The 17,563-nt window shown below is 39.0% G+C and overlaps 1 long non-coding RNA gene across 1 annotated transcript; it reads left to right on the forward strand.

Annotated features, from left to right (window-relative positions):
* The first annotated feature begins 4 nt into the window (after positions 1 to 4).
* LOC148970668 (uncharacterized) lies at positions 5 to 6,856 on the forward strand. The gene is made up of 3 exons (XR_016148081.1): positions 5 to 111; positions 202 to 271; positions 6,674 to 6,856. It is a non-coding gene; the product is annotated as an uncharacterized LOC148970668 (long non-coding RNA).
* The last annotated feature ends 10,707 nt before the right edge of the window (positions 6,857 to 17,563 follow it).

Here is a 17,563-nt window from a genome sequence, read left to right on the forward strand (position 1 = left end):
TTTTCACCTTTCTTCTGTCTACCTATGTGAACATTCATCATAATTGATAAAAACACAAGAAGAGTGGAATCCAGTTAAGGCCTTCGTTGATGATGTGTCTGTCCTTTTCAAGTGGGTAAATTGTGCACTAAAAAAGCAAAACTTGACACAGACATGCACTGAAAATGTAAAAAACTGTTAAACCTTTTATGTTGAAACCAGAGTCGGACAAAGATGGAGAGACTGAAGAAGAAGTGACAACATGTAGAATGCAACAGGACATCTCCGAATGGTTAGTTGATGAATTTATGTAGCTGATGTGGAGTTAACTATCTTGTCATTGATCAGCATATTCTATCATGATCATCTAGAAATCGTGTTCCCAGGGACAGGGTTTATGTAAATTTTCTGGTTAGTGATGTCAGTAAAAGTTAGGTGATTTCTGTAAAAGAAAAAAAATCTCCCTTTGCTTTGAACTTTGAGCGTTGTAACTTCGCAGTTGTTGTTTATGCTCAAACAGCAACATTACACACTAACTAAAGTTTAAAAAGTGAAATCATAATCAACCACCCCTTTAAAATGTGTGTTCCACAGATAAACAACAGCATAGACCTTGTCTAACGTTACACCAGACATGACAGTTGTCGCAACAGCTTGATGAGTCAAATCGATTGTTGTACATCCATTTATTCGTTTCAGAAGTAGTGCAAGCGCTTGACGTTCGTTGGAAATATTGCACCGCGTCAATTGTGTCCGAATTGACTCACTCTTTTTCATTCACTCCTTGAGGGAATTTTTTTTTACAAAAACAGCTTCTATGGGGCTGTAATGTAAGATACAAAGTAATGGAGCATTTTATACATTGTCATGTTTCTTTAGAAATAAATAATGGACAAATTAAGTCTTTGGACGCCTCAGATGTAAAGTTATTCGGTATCAAAGTGATAAATTTGGAAAGTCAGCTGAACAATTGGATTGTCGTTAAACAACAGTACAATCACAAGCATTAACTAGGGCTGTCAAATGATTAATCGCATCCAAAATAAAAGTTTGTGTTTACATAATATATGTGGGTGCACTGTGTATAATTATTTTGTGTGTGTGTGTGTATATATATATATATATATAAATATAAATATAAAGACACACACACATGCATCTATATTTAAGAAAAAAATATTATTTATATATAAAATATTTATATTTATGTATAATAAATTATATATAAATCTATATAGAGTAAATACATGAAAATATTTCTTAAATATATACAAGCATGTGTGTGTATTTATATATACAGTATATATAAAATAATTAAACGCAGTGCACCCATATTATCTAAACACAAACTTTTATTTTGGATGCGATTAATCGCGATCGTTTGACAGCAATAGGGCTAACGTTACCCTAACTAAGGTATATATGGGGTTTGAACAACACAAGGGTGATTAAATAATATAATTGTAATTTTTGGACAAAAGCGTTTGTTTAAATAACCTCTTTAAATAGTCACCAATGCCTTCAGATTGTCTGACAAAAGGACCACTGCGCTGGAAACGTTAATTTCATCACGTAAACGTAAAGTGCAATGACTCTTCCCCAGATGTTGCGTTAGCGTATTCGAAACCACTGAGGGAGATACGGGACCGAGGTCACGACCCCGTGAAAATATACATCTAACGTCCGCCTGTCTGAGCCCGTCTTCCCCTCTATCATCGGGCCATAAATATTACAACGGTCTAAACATCACAATCTCACACGCTCTCAAAACACAGAGCAGAAGTGATAGATGGAGGGTGAATGATAGATGGAAGACAGCTTTGTTTTCCACCCTTCTACACTCTGGATCAGGAGCATGGGCTATTTTTCTTTTTGCCAGGGGAGTTTTTTGCATTTTCTTTTCTTTTTCTTTTTGCAAAAGCACATCCACTAAGTGTGATCCCTCCCCGCCCCACTCGCTCTCTCCTGCGCTCTACCTGCATGTGAAATGCGTCTGCATACCCCTAACCTCGCTTTTTCCTCCTGTGTCAGAGCCACCCTTAAGTGCTGTTGCCGATACCCATGAGTAAGCCCCATAAAAGCCGCACCATCGCCGCGGCCGTTATTGTTTCTTGCGGATGATTGATTGATGGATGAGGGCTGACACTTCAATGAAGCCATTTCCACTGGCATCTCTATCCGATGATGTGCGGCGTATATTTTCTATCCACGCCTCATTGCTCGCCTGTGTCATTCCTGGAAGTTCATTTACACCATGTTCCCTGAAGGACCTTTTTTGCCCATCTCCCTTTTTCACTCTCCTTTTTTTTTTTTTTTGCATTGTTTTTCTTCTCTTTCTCCTCCTAGTGTCATAAAATAATGCTATTTCTTGTAGGCTCTGTGGGGGCCGGGGATAATTTGCGCAGAGTGACAAAACAAAAGCCATGGAAAGGTTACTTACAGGAGCCTTTATCAAACCATATGTATGCTTAAATTTAAATCTGATTAAATGCAGTGTAGTATTTTTATTCCTGCTGTGCAGGGCCTTTTTGTTTTCAGTTTCATGGTTTTGTTCTAAGTAAACATGAGGGTTAATTGACTTATTTTACTGCTGTTGTTGTGTTTCTTTGCCAAAAATCTTACAATATTCCACTTGCTTTCTCTAATCAAAATATTCAAAATATTGTTGTAATATTAATATTTCAAATATTATGCTGCGTCCGAAATCTCCACTCAAAGCACTACTCCCTACCCCCTATGTTGGGGGTAGAGAGCAGAGCACTATATAGTGAGCTCACCAGTATAATAGAAACACACTTTCGGACACTACTCGATCGTCTCTCGGTGCCGTTGATTACATCATCTGTCAGCTGGTGCCGAGCCTGCTCTGGGCTAAATAGACTTTTTAAAATAAATACATTAAATTATATTGAGAATATTTCTCCAAAATGTAAAAACTAAAAGTGATTTCTGGCCGTTTTTGTTATAATGCGCTACTCCACACATGATTATAACTTATTTTTACGATCAGCGCAATGCATGTATGTAGGGCTTAGGTTAGTGACCATCGGTTGTACACTACTTTTCAAAATGCATTCTGGGATATATTGAGTGGACTATATAGGGTATAATAATCATCACTATACATTCGGACAGCACTACAAAATGGCGAGCTCACTATATAGTGAGTAATGAATGATTTCGGACACAGCATTAGTGATCAAATCGTTTTTCACATGTTCACAGTATCCCATTTTTATCCCATTTTGTTTAGTGTATAGGAATGCAACGGTTAGTCGACGTTGTCGACAAAAATCGATAATAGAAATAGTCGACAATGAATTTCATTGTCGAAGTTGTCGCAAGACATGTTTTTTCCGATCGAGGCATCTCTCTTCATTTCAACCTCTGCCGAGAGTCGCACATGCGCATTAGCTTCTCTGCTGAGCGATAACATACAGAAATGGCGGTGTCCAATGCAGCAGCTGCGCGTACCAAAACATCTAAAGCTTGGCAGCATTTTAAATAAAAAGATTACCTGCATGGTTTGCAAAGCAGTCCTTGCGTATCACGGCAGCACCTCGGTGATGCACAAACATTTAACGAGAAAGCACGTCGGACAGTTAAATGAAACGGAGTTTGACTCGCCTCGGTCAGATACGTTTTGTTTTGGATGTACATTACAAATTTTATAAGCGTATTTTCGGTATTCAGACGACTCTGAAAGCTTATTTTAAAACCGTTAGATTTCATAATGTTAAGACGAGTTGTAAAGTTCTTTTGCAACAGATTGACCACTGAATGTATCTCACGAAATGCACTTAATGTTTTTGTTTACTGTTTTATTGCTGCTAATGTGCCTGCCCCTGGTTTACAAGAAGAAAATATTTACTCGATTTTAATTTATTTTTTCTTATAAAACAAATGTTGTCCTTTATAAAAAAATGATAGTTTCTCTATTTATGTATTTATGTCTTTACTGACCGAGCACTGTGCCTAATTGGTTTTAGACTGGGCATTTTTATTTACTTTTAGTATGAATCGGCCAATCAGCATTAAAGTTCAATAAAATATAAATTTTTCATTGAAGTACCCCCTTCTTTCTTGTGTTTACTATTATTTCCCACAGAATTAAAGCAATCTCATGCTAAATTTTAGAAAAATGTAATAATTATTTAATTAGTCGACTAATCGTTTCTATAGTCGGTGACTAGTCGGCTATTAAAATAGTCGTTAGTTGCAGCCCTATTAGTTTAATATCCCTTTAAATAACAAAAGCTAGTTCATTAATGACATCATCTTCCTGGAAGTGAAATAATTTTGGAACAACAGCACAGCATCACTAAAGCAGCATCTTTATACTTGCATTTGCATATTCCTACTATATAGTTGGCGAAAAACCATAAGTAAGTCTGAATTCACACAAAAATGCTTTTCTTATTTTAGTATGTTTGCATAGCGAAAGATCTCTCGCTCGCTTACCTCTCTGCCGTGCCCGCGTGGGGTTTGGAACACAATATCTGTCTCACATGCACGCTCGCTCTAGATTACGGGATATTTTAACTAATTTGAGGTATAACTAGTCCATCACAAGTGGCTCAACAGGTAGATCTATAGTAAAACTCATCTTTCAGGCATTTGACCGACCGGGTTGACACTTCAGCATGAGAAATCGGGGGTGGGGATTGAGAGCGTGAGAATTGACTAAATTGTGCGAGTCTCACGTTAGAGTTGACAGCCCTGTGTTAAAGTTTCCAGTCAAAGTAAAAAAAAAAGATCACACAAGTTTTTTCTTAAAACAATCATCTACCAATGAGACTTGCATCCTTTAGCGTCAATATGAGATGCAGACCCTACCCCAGACCTAAACCTACCCATAACAGTGTGTGTTATATTTACGCTAAAGGGTGCTATGTGCGTAGTATTTTGACGAAATGTCATATGGCGTCACCTATATGACACCAAAGGATGAGAATGTTTTGGATTTTGAACACAGCCCATGTATAAGCAATGGATTTGATTAATTCTGTGATGCGTTGTTGGATTAGGTGGTTTGTCATTTTCAAATATCCCATCCTGTTTGACAAGATTACAGAAATTGCTTTGATATCAACATTTCTAAAGTCCATGTAAGCTAAATCTAATTTTATCAATGAGAAAAACTTAACTTTAGCAGTTCATTTCTATCCTGTTAGGTTTCTGAAAACTTTGACCAGAGCATATACAGTCTCATACATTTTTTATTTTTAAATCACAGAGCTCAAAAGGTAATTGCATAACAGGAATGGCCCAGCAACTCTCTTAGTACTTTAGGTAATTACCCACTATGTTACTCAACCTAAAAGTGTGGCTTCCTGTTTTTGCTACCACAATACTGTAGCAATAACAACAATTTTTCAGTCGGTGAGTTGAAGAAGAGAGAAAGATGGCTTTTCAAAGACAATTCCTCATTTCTATCTCATATGGAGAGCAGATGGCAGGCCTGCATCAGTGCAGGAGGCTTTCTGGGATGACAGCCATGAGATTCCCCCTCAGGTGCCATTGGAGCCCTCGTGTGCCGGGAGTGTGATGGTTGGGACATGGCACCTCCTCGTGAAAGAATGGCTCTCTGTTCGCCTCCCTTTCTCACTTCGTAATGGTGCTTGCTAACAACCTAATATTTCAAGTGCATGTGTGCACACATAGAGGCTCAAACAGTATGGACTCTCTTCTCTCCTACTCTGACAGTCAATTTCTTTGTGTGTGGGTATGAAAACACTTAAAATCCTTTGTTATTAAGGCAAGGGGTTCGGTTCCTGATCTAAGATCAGAATTATCTTCTCTAACTGTCTAAGGGTAGTATTTGTGACAGAAATTTCAATTCGCCCCTCACTGTGTATAAATGAATGAGAAACCCTAATACACAGTCATATTGGAGTCATTTAAAAGCAGAAATGCAAAGCCTGTGCGTCTATTCAAACTTAGGTTTACTGTTCTAGCTAGTCAAAATACTGTTATATTCTAATGCACTAGTGCCATGCTAACATGTTTAAAAAAATTTCAAGTACTTATTTTTAAAATAGTGTGATAGTTACAGGATAGCAATGTTTTACGACCTGCTAGGACTTCATTGTGGATATATAAACGTTAACATGTTTTCTGTCTTTGGAAACCGAGGTCTGTGGTAATTGACAACATGCACAATTTAAAAACCATGTGTCCTAACCTAATGTTTTTGTCCAAACTGACATTGACAGCAAAAATACTGTGATGCTATACAATCATAACCAGTCAGAACATTTCATGTTTAGCAAATACTTGTAGGTCTTTGTGAAGCAGGATCATAGACCAATTAGGCTTCACTTCAGAAGGGGATATACAATAAAAGCCAAGCATCTGGCAAAATGTCCCGTGGGCAGTTTTAAGACAAGACTCCAAAAATGCTACCTTTAGATGTACATTAGTTTATAAATGGTGCAGGACCCTCAAATGGACATTTTTGGGCTTATTTACCCCTAAAAGGTTCATAGTAGAGTACCTTAAGGGCAAATACTGTATTACTACTCTTAATTAATACTGTATGCACATTTTAGGGGTAGATAAGGTAAAATGCCCCATTTACAAGCTGTTGTACCCTTAAAGGTACCCAGAATATGTCGTTTCTTGCATGTTTTTTGTGTGATAACCACCCCTCATTTGTTTCCGACATCAATCATTTCCTTTTTGTCTTTTACAGCCTTTGTGTCACAGGCCTTTTCGCTCTGACAGAGAGTGTCTTACAGAGAAAATGCAGCATGTATGAAAATATTCGAGACCTCATCACATTATCAGAGAGAGTATGTGGATACTCTACCAAAACCCTCCTGCATTTTTGATGACTCGACCTTCTGTCCTCTTTCAGAGATGAAGTGCCTCATAAGGAGAGGTGAGTTTTCGTTCCCCCTGTATTTATACATTACGCACAGCCCTTCCCAATGAAAGAAAAGTATCGAGGCAGGAGACTGGCGTATATTTCCCCAGCGTCTCCCTTCAGCATGTCATTCTTTATCAGTAATCACCTCAGAGGGCAGCGTGGCACTCGTTTGCGAGATGCTGACCTCCCTTGCACTGAGAGGCGGTGGACAGTTGGGCCATCCATAACGCTGCGATGCATTACCGGCGGTAATATGTAGTGTAGTCGCCCCTTTCAGGCACGAGCGTTCAAGTGCAAGGCCTGGGGAAAAACACCTCTTGGGACCCATCAAAACTCGTTTTAGTTCTTTGTGTCACTGGTATTCATTAACCCGCAGAAATGTTGAAAAATGGAGGGCACTAAGCTATGTAGATATGAACTTTGTTTGCCTACCCTGCTGAGACGACCAGTGCTATGCCACTCCAGTTCTCGAGGGCCAGTGTCTTTCGGGATTTAGCTTGAACTCTTATCCAACTTTCCTGTCTTTTTTTTTTTTTCAAATAATCCTTGATTAACATGTTCAATCAGTGGCGAGCAGTGACTTTGTTAACTGGGTATGATGTGTGGGGTGATGCGATGGTGCTTGCTCATGACACACTCTCATGACACATAGCAACACAGCTAAAAGTATTCCTAATTTGTTGGGCCTTTTATTGAAAGTAGCCTACATTTATCTGTTGAGACATGCCTTCAAAAGCTCCTGTAAGAGCTGTAATGGTGATGTTAGAGTTGAGGGAGGCGTGAATAAAAAATATCCAAAATATCATGTGTTTATGTAATTCCGCAAGTGTCGCTGAAACAACATGCTACAAACTACAGTGAATTTGCTCAGGACACACTAGACTAGAGACTCAGATCTAAATCAGAGATAACAGAGGTAAAGTGGTCAATTTAAGTGTATGCTGAGAGTATTTTTTAAAAATTGAAAATAAGTATGATATAACAGGCTACTAATATTCATTATAAATAAAATACAAGTAAAAAATAATTCAAATAAATAGAAAAAATGTAAAAAAAAATTATAAAAATGTATATTTTTTAATTCTTTAAAAAAACAAGTTGAAATAATGCGAAAGACTTTAACAAACACATAGACTGTCGATCAACAACCTTGGATATTCTGCGTGCAATGTGTTTCTAGTAATGTGTTAGTGAGTCCTTGAATGCCTTGGGTATGCAGAGCATTCGCAGCTTATATGGACCTCTGGTTCAAATTAGCTGGAATAGGGTTGGAGCTAAACTCTCTAAAACAGTGGCCATCCAAGACCACAGTGCTGCCTAATAGTCCTGGCTTAAACCAACATGCATTTCCATGCAGGTGGGATCTGGTTTGTGCATGTTAGGTGCTGGTGTTCATCAGCAAGATGTTGTTCACCATCAAAACCTGTGTAGCATCCAACAGAGTTGACTAGTATGGTCTTTCTGAGGATGCCAACTGATCAAGGGAGTTTTGCTAGTTAAGTCAGTTAAGAAGCCTTTGACACCAGCATTCAAAGAATAGATGGCAAATTTAATATGAAACAAAAGAAAACTAGGCATTCAAGTACTGTATAGATATAGTTTATATACAGTGGTGTGAATAAGTTTGGACACCCTCTTATTCCTCTTTTTAGGCAACTTTAGCATGGGTGTCCAAACTTATTCACATCACTGTATAAAGATAACTGTATAGTTTGCTTAGTAGGTTGTACTGTTCAAGATCACTTCTAACCCAGCAAACACAGAATTCCCCTAACATTCCCGAATGGTCCCATGAGGTTATTTTTTTGGGAACTAAACAAGAACGTTATAGGAACGTTCCATGTAGGTTATTTTTAGGTTCCATTTTTAAAACGTAGGGAGAACGTTTCCGGAACAATTCCCTTATCCTTAAGGGAAAGTTCTAGGAACGTTCTGGGAACCAAAAACTAACGTTCCCAGAACCTAAATTTGTTTGCTGGGAATCTTCAAACTCCATGTTTTCTGAAGTTTTTCAGACATGCTGACCAATTAACACCAAGGTATACAGCAGGACAAATATTGACTATATAGTACATCTTTCCCACAGTGGCGTTAAATATGGCTTTTACCCCGACTGAAAACCATCATAGTGTGTTTAGAGAATTTTAGTTCTTTGCAAATGTTCTGTGGTCAGCATTAAGATAAAGGTGAAGACTACTCACGATCCAAGCTGTGCTTCTGGAGACATCTCATCTGGCCAAGTGCACGTATGTCTCAATCTTAAAGGCGATTCAGCCACACCCATCCACCAAAGCAATACACTTTATCTGCTAATGCCTGCTGACACTGAATACTACACCCACCGAAATGAGGAGCCGCAAATTGGGTTATTCATCTTCACCTGGCGGTAATCTAGTTGATAAGCACTATGCACGTAGATCTCGCGGGGGAGAGGCAATGTGATTACTGAGAGCAGAGCCCATGATGCCTGAGTTGCAGTAAAAGGGCCTCTGGTGCTCCGAGGGATGGGCCTCTAACAAACACATTTGCAGAAGACAAAGAAAACACTCATTCTCACTTCTCAGCCATGTAATACCTTGTAGTGGTGCTAGTAACAGTTTGCATGAGACGATGGAAAAATGAGAATATATGAGCTTGCTTGACTGACTTGCGGGAGAAAGGTGATTTGAGAGGTACTCTGTGGTGCTTGAGAAAGATATCATCTCTTTCAGCCTCCGAGAAACTTGGTCTTTTTCTTCGTTTATATCCTCTTGCCGTACCTCGATTGTTTTTTTTTTTTGTCTTCCCAGAGAATAGCGTGCATTCACCTGTGAAATCGGGCCAGCGTGCAGAGCAGTCTGACTGTTGTAAATAAAGAACAAAGGATAAAGAGATTCAGCTGTCCATCAGCCAGGGCAGGATACAACATTATCTCACGGCAGACTGGCTGGAAGTTAAAGCTGATGTCCGAGGGACTGGTGCGTTTTCTTTTGACTCTTTGCTGAGGCCCTTTAAGATCTTTGCTAAGACAGATTTAAGAATTAAACTAAATTAAGTGTTTACACCTTGTTTTAAAGTAACACTATGTAGTTTTTCAACCTTCATAATATATTCCCAAGACCCTTGTGATGGTACATCGACTTACAATAGGTTAAATAGCCTGATGAGGTCTGTATCACTTTTGCTTGCACTATGTAACGTTGGGTATTGGGTAGTAACCTTAGCACAAAAAGAACTACAAAATTCGACTACTTTACGGTATATGTCACTTCCCCCACCACTTCCTCAAATTGTCTGTGGCCATTGTTGGTTCCAAAGTAGGGGTGCAACGGATCAAAAAACTCACGGATCGGATCGTTTCTCGGATCAGGGTCACGGATCGGATCATTTTTCGGTTGAGCAAAAAAAAAAAAAATTTCCCCCAAAATAACTGTAATAGCCTACTGACAAATTCTTTAATAATAAATAGACTTAACATTATGATATTCTGTTTTATTTTAACTTCACAGGGTTCCAAACTGAAAGTTGAGGGCAGCATCACCTCAAATGAGAACTCACAGCGAGTTCTACAAAAAAAAAAAAAAAAAAATTCTGGTAGCACTGGGGCTGACATTATAAATCACTAAGCTTAATAGGGTGTAGATGAAATTAACTTAGTTATTATCATTTATAATGTCTTAATATCAATTAATAAAAGTAGTGAAAATATCATCGTACTTTTTTCATTTTAGGACAATCTTTAAAGGATAAACAAAAATGTGTTGGTAATCACATAAAAAATTCAAAAAAATAAAACATTTATTTATGATATTATTGAAGTGCTGGGAAAAGATGTGTAGTAGGCTACTTGTAAGCATTTGACTATTTCTTACACATTATCATATATAGGCTGATTTGTGGACTGAAAGCCTTCTTTAAGTGTTTCTCCTGGTTTCCACGTCAGCTCTGTTTGATCTGATATGGTTTATAACAGAAACCTGCGCCGAATCGGAGTGTTTCTAATTGGATCTCGTGGTGTTGATGTTATTAATTCTGAGGCGAATTCAATGGATTTCTTCACTGGATCTCCTAGTAACAGTGTTGCGTGAGCGAGATCGGCCCGCGACTGTCAAGTTCGGGGCTTTATTTTGTCAATGGATCGCTGCTGCTGCTCCGACCACGGTCCTAATCATAAATGAGTAGCGTATTTTAGTTCCACTTTCATTTTGTTTGCATTCGCTGCTAGGTAACGACTAACGAGTCGATAGATCGCTTATTGCTCAGACGCACATCAGGTTGTGATATTTGTCTCCGTCTCCCTCCCACAGATGTTTACGCGCGCTATTCTTGTCACGGATTCATTGAAGTCTGGTTTGGAGCCCTGAAATGACGCGGGGCGTTCAAGCTTCTCCGTTCCTCCGCTCGCTATGACGAAGCTGTGCGTTGACTGAACAACATGCGCATGTTTTTTTATTTTTTTTTCATAATCAATCCGCGGATCACGTGTGTGCCGAACCGAAGACATTGATCCGAACGGATCACGGATCAGTGATGATCCGTTGCACCACTATTCCAAAGCCGGTGCCGGTGTGGTGAAGAGATGAGTCCCACTAAAGAGATGGGTCTTAGCTTAGGATTAATTGGTTCAAAGCTAGTTTTATGGGTATTCGCTTTAGTGCCTGGTTACAAATCAGAGAAAATCACTTGTTGAACTACGTTATAATGAGTCATTAATGTCTTTTAACTGATATGTTTAAAGTTCTCGACTGAAAAAATAAATTTCGTGACACAATAAAAGTAGTATTTTAAAATTTTGCCGCACCTACTATGAAAAGTGCTATACTAAATACTTTATACTATAAAAAGTGCAAACACATATTAAATGTGTTCGAATATCCGCAAAAGACCGTCTACTGATCTAACACGGTGTCCTAACTACATTCGACGTGATAAAATTCCAGCGACAGCAAGTGTGTCTGTCCACACTAGACGCGACGCGACTGTGAGACGCCAAGCATTCAGAACAGCGTGTGGGCGGAGTCTCTCTGTGAAGGCGCACCGCTGGCCCTCACTCGCATTGGAAATGGGTAAGGACATAATCAAATCAAGAAATAACATTAAAAATCAAAACAACAACAAAACAAAACAAAATATGAACAAAATATACTCATTGACTAATTTTGTTATGAAGTACAGTTGTATGTTTGCATAGAATTAATTTTGAACGCTATATTATATGCTTTCAACATCTGAGGTAAATTATCCATTATCACTTGTGGCACAGTGACCTATTTTTAACTAAAAATACTCATTCTGTCAGCCGCGACGTCGCAGAAATAGGAACCGTTTCTAAATTAGAAACTTTGCGTGTCGCCGTCGCGTCTGGTTAGGACAAAAACTCTGATTAACATGGAAAAGATACCTTTTATCGCGTGTAGTTAGGACACGGTGTAACGCGTACGCTAGCCAGCTGGGATTTAAACTTTGTTTACTGGAGACCCAAGTTTGGTTTGAAGACCAAAAATTTTCTCTCACCATTCCTGATTTCTAACACACACTCTCAGTGTTTGGCGTGAACTTGCGGCACTTATTTTGTCCATTAGGTCGAAGGATCTGGAAAAAAAAAACATTTGCCCACCCATAGACCCTCACAGAAATCAGGACAGAAGTGGTTGAAAGTGGACAAAAGAGATTAAAAAACCAGGTGTAAACGGGAATGTGTCTCCCTCGTCTACTTGTGATCCGATCGACCAAAACACATCTTAATACCAGGAGTAAACAGGGCTTAAGTCGTAGAAAAAGCATTGATGCATGCATGCAAGTCACTTGTAGAGATCCAACTTTGCAATGTTTTTATTTTTTTTTATTGCAAGTTAACAAAACATTATAATTTATACAAAAATAAGAGATCAGTGAATTATGTATACAAAAGAGAGAAAGGAGTACATACAAGGTAGGCAGAACAAAAGTAAGCAAATGAAAAGAAAAAAAAAAGGAAAAGAAAAACAAAGACAAAAACATGTATGCAAGTATATTGGTATGTTTTAAGCAATGGGATATTTTAGAGATTTAGATTGAAGCAATATTGAGATATTCCTGGTAGTTGTGATAGAATTGTAGTAGAGGTAGAGGCAGTATTCGTATTAACAATAATAACTATAACATAGATAAGAATAGTAGCAACTTTGCAATGTTAAAATGTAAAAAGGTTCACATTAAATTGCAAAGCAAAAAAGATTTATCCAAATGCAATCAGAGGCTTCGACTGGGCCGCTGAGTCTGCATTAACTCATTATGAGACGCCAGTACGTTGAATTATACTACCAATGTAAACACAGGCCTCTTTAGTTGAGTCCACATTCTGCAGGTTGTGAAAAGAGCTGGGGCCTTTGTTGCCCGCTCTAGTTGGTGAATTATTTTCATCCCTCGAGGAGTCCGTCTTACCAAGACGTAGCATCATCTCATGACTTATGCATGTCATAGACCCCCTTACTTTCCCCTCCTAATGGCCAGATAGCTTCGGCGGCTGCAAGTTGTTGTTGTATTTGCCGACGTGATGCATAGATCCCCGGTGGCCCTGTAAAAACCAGCCAGACCAGGTGCAACACTAATATCCCAGCCGTATCCAAACATTTCCTTTCAAAGTAACCAGCACACAGGGGCCCATAAATTAGAGCCAAGATGTCGGGCTTCCAATAAGACCCTACCCTGAGCAATAAACTTTGACATTGGTGTGTGAAAAACGGTGGCCCTTTTTCATTGTCAAGTGTTACAAATTGATGAAATGAGTTCATCGATGTTCCCTGGTCATTATCCCTCTAGTGGCACTTTGTTTTACAGACAGCGGGGAAAGGGACGGAGCAGATTAGGGGCCCCCGACACAGTTTATCAAACCAAATCTAATATCATCCATAAGAAGGGAATCTGGAAATCAATACTTCATTACTAAATTGTTACTGGGGATGAAGAGTGATTGTGAGGGTTCAGAGATGTGTCTCGGCGGCCGGGGCATGGGAAGTTCAATGTCACCGGTGAAGTGATAAGTAAAGGCTTTGATGGGAAGAAACATTTCTGTAATGGGGGCACTGGTGAAGGAGGGCTGGGAGGGTGTTGGTGAGAACAGATAATAGAAACTGAGTCTGCCTTTGATTGGGCCTTTGCTTTATAGCTAGAAAGAAAGAGAGAGAGAGAGAGAGAGAGAGAGGCAGGGGAAAGGAAAGGGAATCTGTCTTTTTTGACTTCACCAATATCTCTAAGACTACTGAGTATGTGGCACATTATGGTGGACTTATTGGGTCGTCTGCAAGCAAACTTTCATTATGAAGGCATCGATTTACACAACATTAAACTCTTTCCTTAATATAGATCATTGTTTATTTGCACGCATTGCTCTATTTGCAGAATCTGTGTATTGAATGTAGGCGAGTGTGAGCTGTATTGTTGTTGTCTTCCATAGCCTTGTTTTTCACCAGTGTTGATGAAGTCTTGTCCGTATCAAGCACTGCCTTTATGCAATGTTTAAGGCATGTACATCTAAAATTGTCCAGAGACATTCAGCATGGTGGCTGTCCTGGCTTTCAGTCTTTGGAGCTAGTTTGTTTACTCTAGTCTAGATTAGACATTAACTTAGAAAATGGATGACAGTAATTTAGCACGATTGTCAATAAATCAATTAATCGCACGATAAAAAAAATTAGCTCGATAATTTTTCCGTCCGTACTTTTCTAGCCAGATTTTCTTGCTGATTTTAAATGTTAAAACGGTATTTTAGCTTGATATGAGCTAAAAAGCTAAATGAATGCTACTTTTTCCTGTCAGATTTTTTTTTTGCTGATTTGATATTTTACAAATATTATATAGTATTTTAACATTGTTTTTTAGCACAGATTTGTAGCATTATGTGAGCTAGGAAGCTAAATGAATAGTACTTTTGTTGTTAAAAATACTTTTTAATAATTACTATTTTCTTCTTATTTTTTTTTTTTGCTGCTTGAATAAGTACAAAATTGAGGTTAGACAAATGTATGTGTGTATATATGTATATGTATATATCTGTATAGGTGTATGGATGTATAGAATAACATGATAATAATAATATAAAATTGTAAATGTAAGAATTTAGGGGGTAGGAGTATATAAGTTTTACTACTTCCTACTCATTTTTCGCACATATAATAAAAGTATGTCAACAGCAAAGAATTATATATATATTTTTTTCTATTCATTTGTTTTGATTTTTCCTAAGTTTTTAAACATTGTTTTTTTATATATATACTTTTTTTTATGTTCGAAATAAAGATTTCAAATCAAATCAAATAAAAAAAAATCAGTATTTAGTATTTTCTAAACCAGTGCTACATTTCTTTTGATTGATTTTAAAGATACAGTAAAAATGCAGCTATAGTTCTTCCTCTTAAGTGCTCATTGTAACAGCCTAAGAACCACATTTGTTTAAAAATAAAGTGAAAACGAACTAATCCGACTGGAACTGGTGATTTCAGCCGGCTCTTGTCTTTTTTGTGTGTTTTAAGTTCAGTAAACGGTCCATGGACATGCTGTCTGAGGCTTAAAACAGTGGACAACCAGATGCTCTCTACACAGCAATATGACTGCACCTCTTGATGCGATCTCTAACTGTTCTCTTTAAATAAATAAATTAAAGAGACGGAATAAAGGAATTTCAAGCAAATTATTTTGATGAGTCTCGTTATGCTGCATCGCTAACTCCACAGTACGTCTCTAATTGGAAGGCCATTGTCTGAGCTGTCACGACTGAAGCCTCGCGCATTCACTCACGTTAAGATGTTCCTCTCGTACATTGCGAGGTTTTCCAGAGCCCCTTTCCGCGCAGGTGACAAAGATAAACATTTTTTACGGCTGAGTTTGACATCGGCGGAGGGAGAAGACTTAGTCCAGTATCAGAGGCCCACGGCTAATGATTTTTGAGCAGCCCCCGACTGAGCCTTAAATGTCTTCAATATCCATAAACAACTCTATACTGTCCAATTAGGCAGACAGAGATGTACTGAGCTGTCAGACAGATTTGCATGGCTAAGCACCTGAGATCCCGCAGATGATGGGGGGGAGGGTTCGTCAGGCCGGGAGAGAAAGACGAGCACAACGGATGACTTTCATTACTGCATTTTGCCTTTTTCCCAACACCCAATTACTGCCAGGATTAATTGATTACGTTACCTTTCCTTTCAGAGCCCAATGCAGAGGTTGCAGCCTCTTTCTTCCCCCGCTCTACTCACATTTATTTCCTGTGTCCCTTTGTTTTGTTTTTTTGAGTGTTTTGTTCAAGCCTATTGCCCTGTTTCTCCTCTGGGGATTTAATACATTTTACAATTTACAGGTATAAAAAACCCCTCTAAATCGGTTGCCTTGAAAAAGACGGCCATTTGCGATGGGCGATACCGGGTGTAATTAGGATTTATACTGTTGCGTGCCATCTCCATTGCCCCTGCTCTCCCCTCTCTCTCCCCAACAGACCTGTCAGCGGTCAGGGAGCTTGGGAGAACGTGACACTTCCCTGAGTACGTCTGATGGGAGTGAATCATGCTTTTTAGATTCATTATGGCACTTTATTTTTCCACTGGGCCTTTTCTCTCCTGTCCATCCAGTCTTGGAGTGAGACGTGTGAGGGTGTATTAAAGCACAGACAGCGTACATATTTCACGATATGTACGCGGTTCTGCTCCGCGGAGCAGCTGAGATGCTCGGCTCTCTGTCGGTGTCTGTTTTGTTGTACATGCTGGCCAGACAAAGAACTCAAAATGGCAAGTGTGTCCCGCTGTGGAGGAACATCGTCAAAGTCACATCAGGCTGCCCATAATTTCTGGGTTAAAGCTGGTTATATAGGGAGCGAGCAAGAGAGCGAATTCTAGAAACAGAGCTAGTTTTTTTTATAGCTGCAATAGCAGTGGATCTCGACCCTTTTGACTTAACCCAAAAACACTAAGCCCAAACTTCATTAAATACACTCACCTAAAGGATTATTAGGAACACCATACTAATACTGTGTTTGACACTCTGCTTTAATTCTAAGTGGCATTGATTCAACAAGGTGCTGAAAGCATTCTTTAGAAATGTTGGCCCATATTGATAGGATAGCATCTTGCAGTTGATTGAGATTTGTGGGATGCACATCCAGCTCCCGTTCCACCACATCCCAAAGATGCTCTACTGGGTTGAGATCTGGTGACTGTGGGGGCCATTTTAGTTCAGTCAACTCAATGTCATGTTCAAGAAACCAATTTGAAAAGATTCAAGCTTTGTGACATGGTGCATTATCCTGCTGGAAGTAGCCATCATAGGATGGGGTCATGGTGGCCATAAAGGGTTGGACATGGTCAGAAACAATGCTCAGGTATGCTGTAGCATTTAAACGATGCCCAATTGGCACTAAGGGGCCTAAAGTGTGCCAAGAAAACATCCCCCACACCATTACACCACCACCACCAGCCTGCACAGTGGCAACAAGGCATGATGGATCCATGTTCTCATTCTGTTTACACCAAATTCTGACTCTACCGTCTGAATGTCTCAACAGAAATCAAGACTCATCAGACCAGGCAACATTTTTCCAGTCTTCAACTGTCCAATTTTGGTGAGCTCTTGCAAATTGTAGCCTCTTATTCATATTTGTAGTGGAGATGAGTGGTACCCGGTGGGGTCTTCTGCTGTTGTAGCCCATCCGCCTCAAGGTTGTGTGTGTTGTGGCTTCTCAAATGCTTTGCTGCATACCTCGGTTGT

This window comes from Pimephales promelas, chromosome 20, assembly GCF_988280905.1.
Source record: "Pimephales promelas chromosome 20, fPimPro1.hap1.1, whole genome shotgun sequence".
NCBI lineage: Eukaryota > Metazoa > Chordata > Actinopteri > Cypriniformes > Leuciscidae > Pimephales > Pimephales promelas.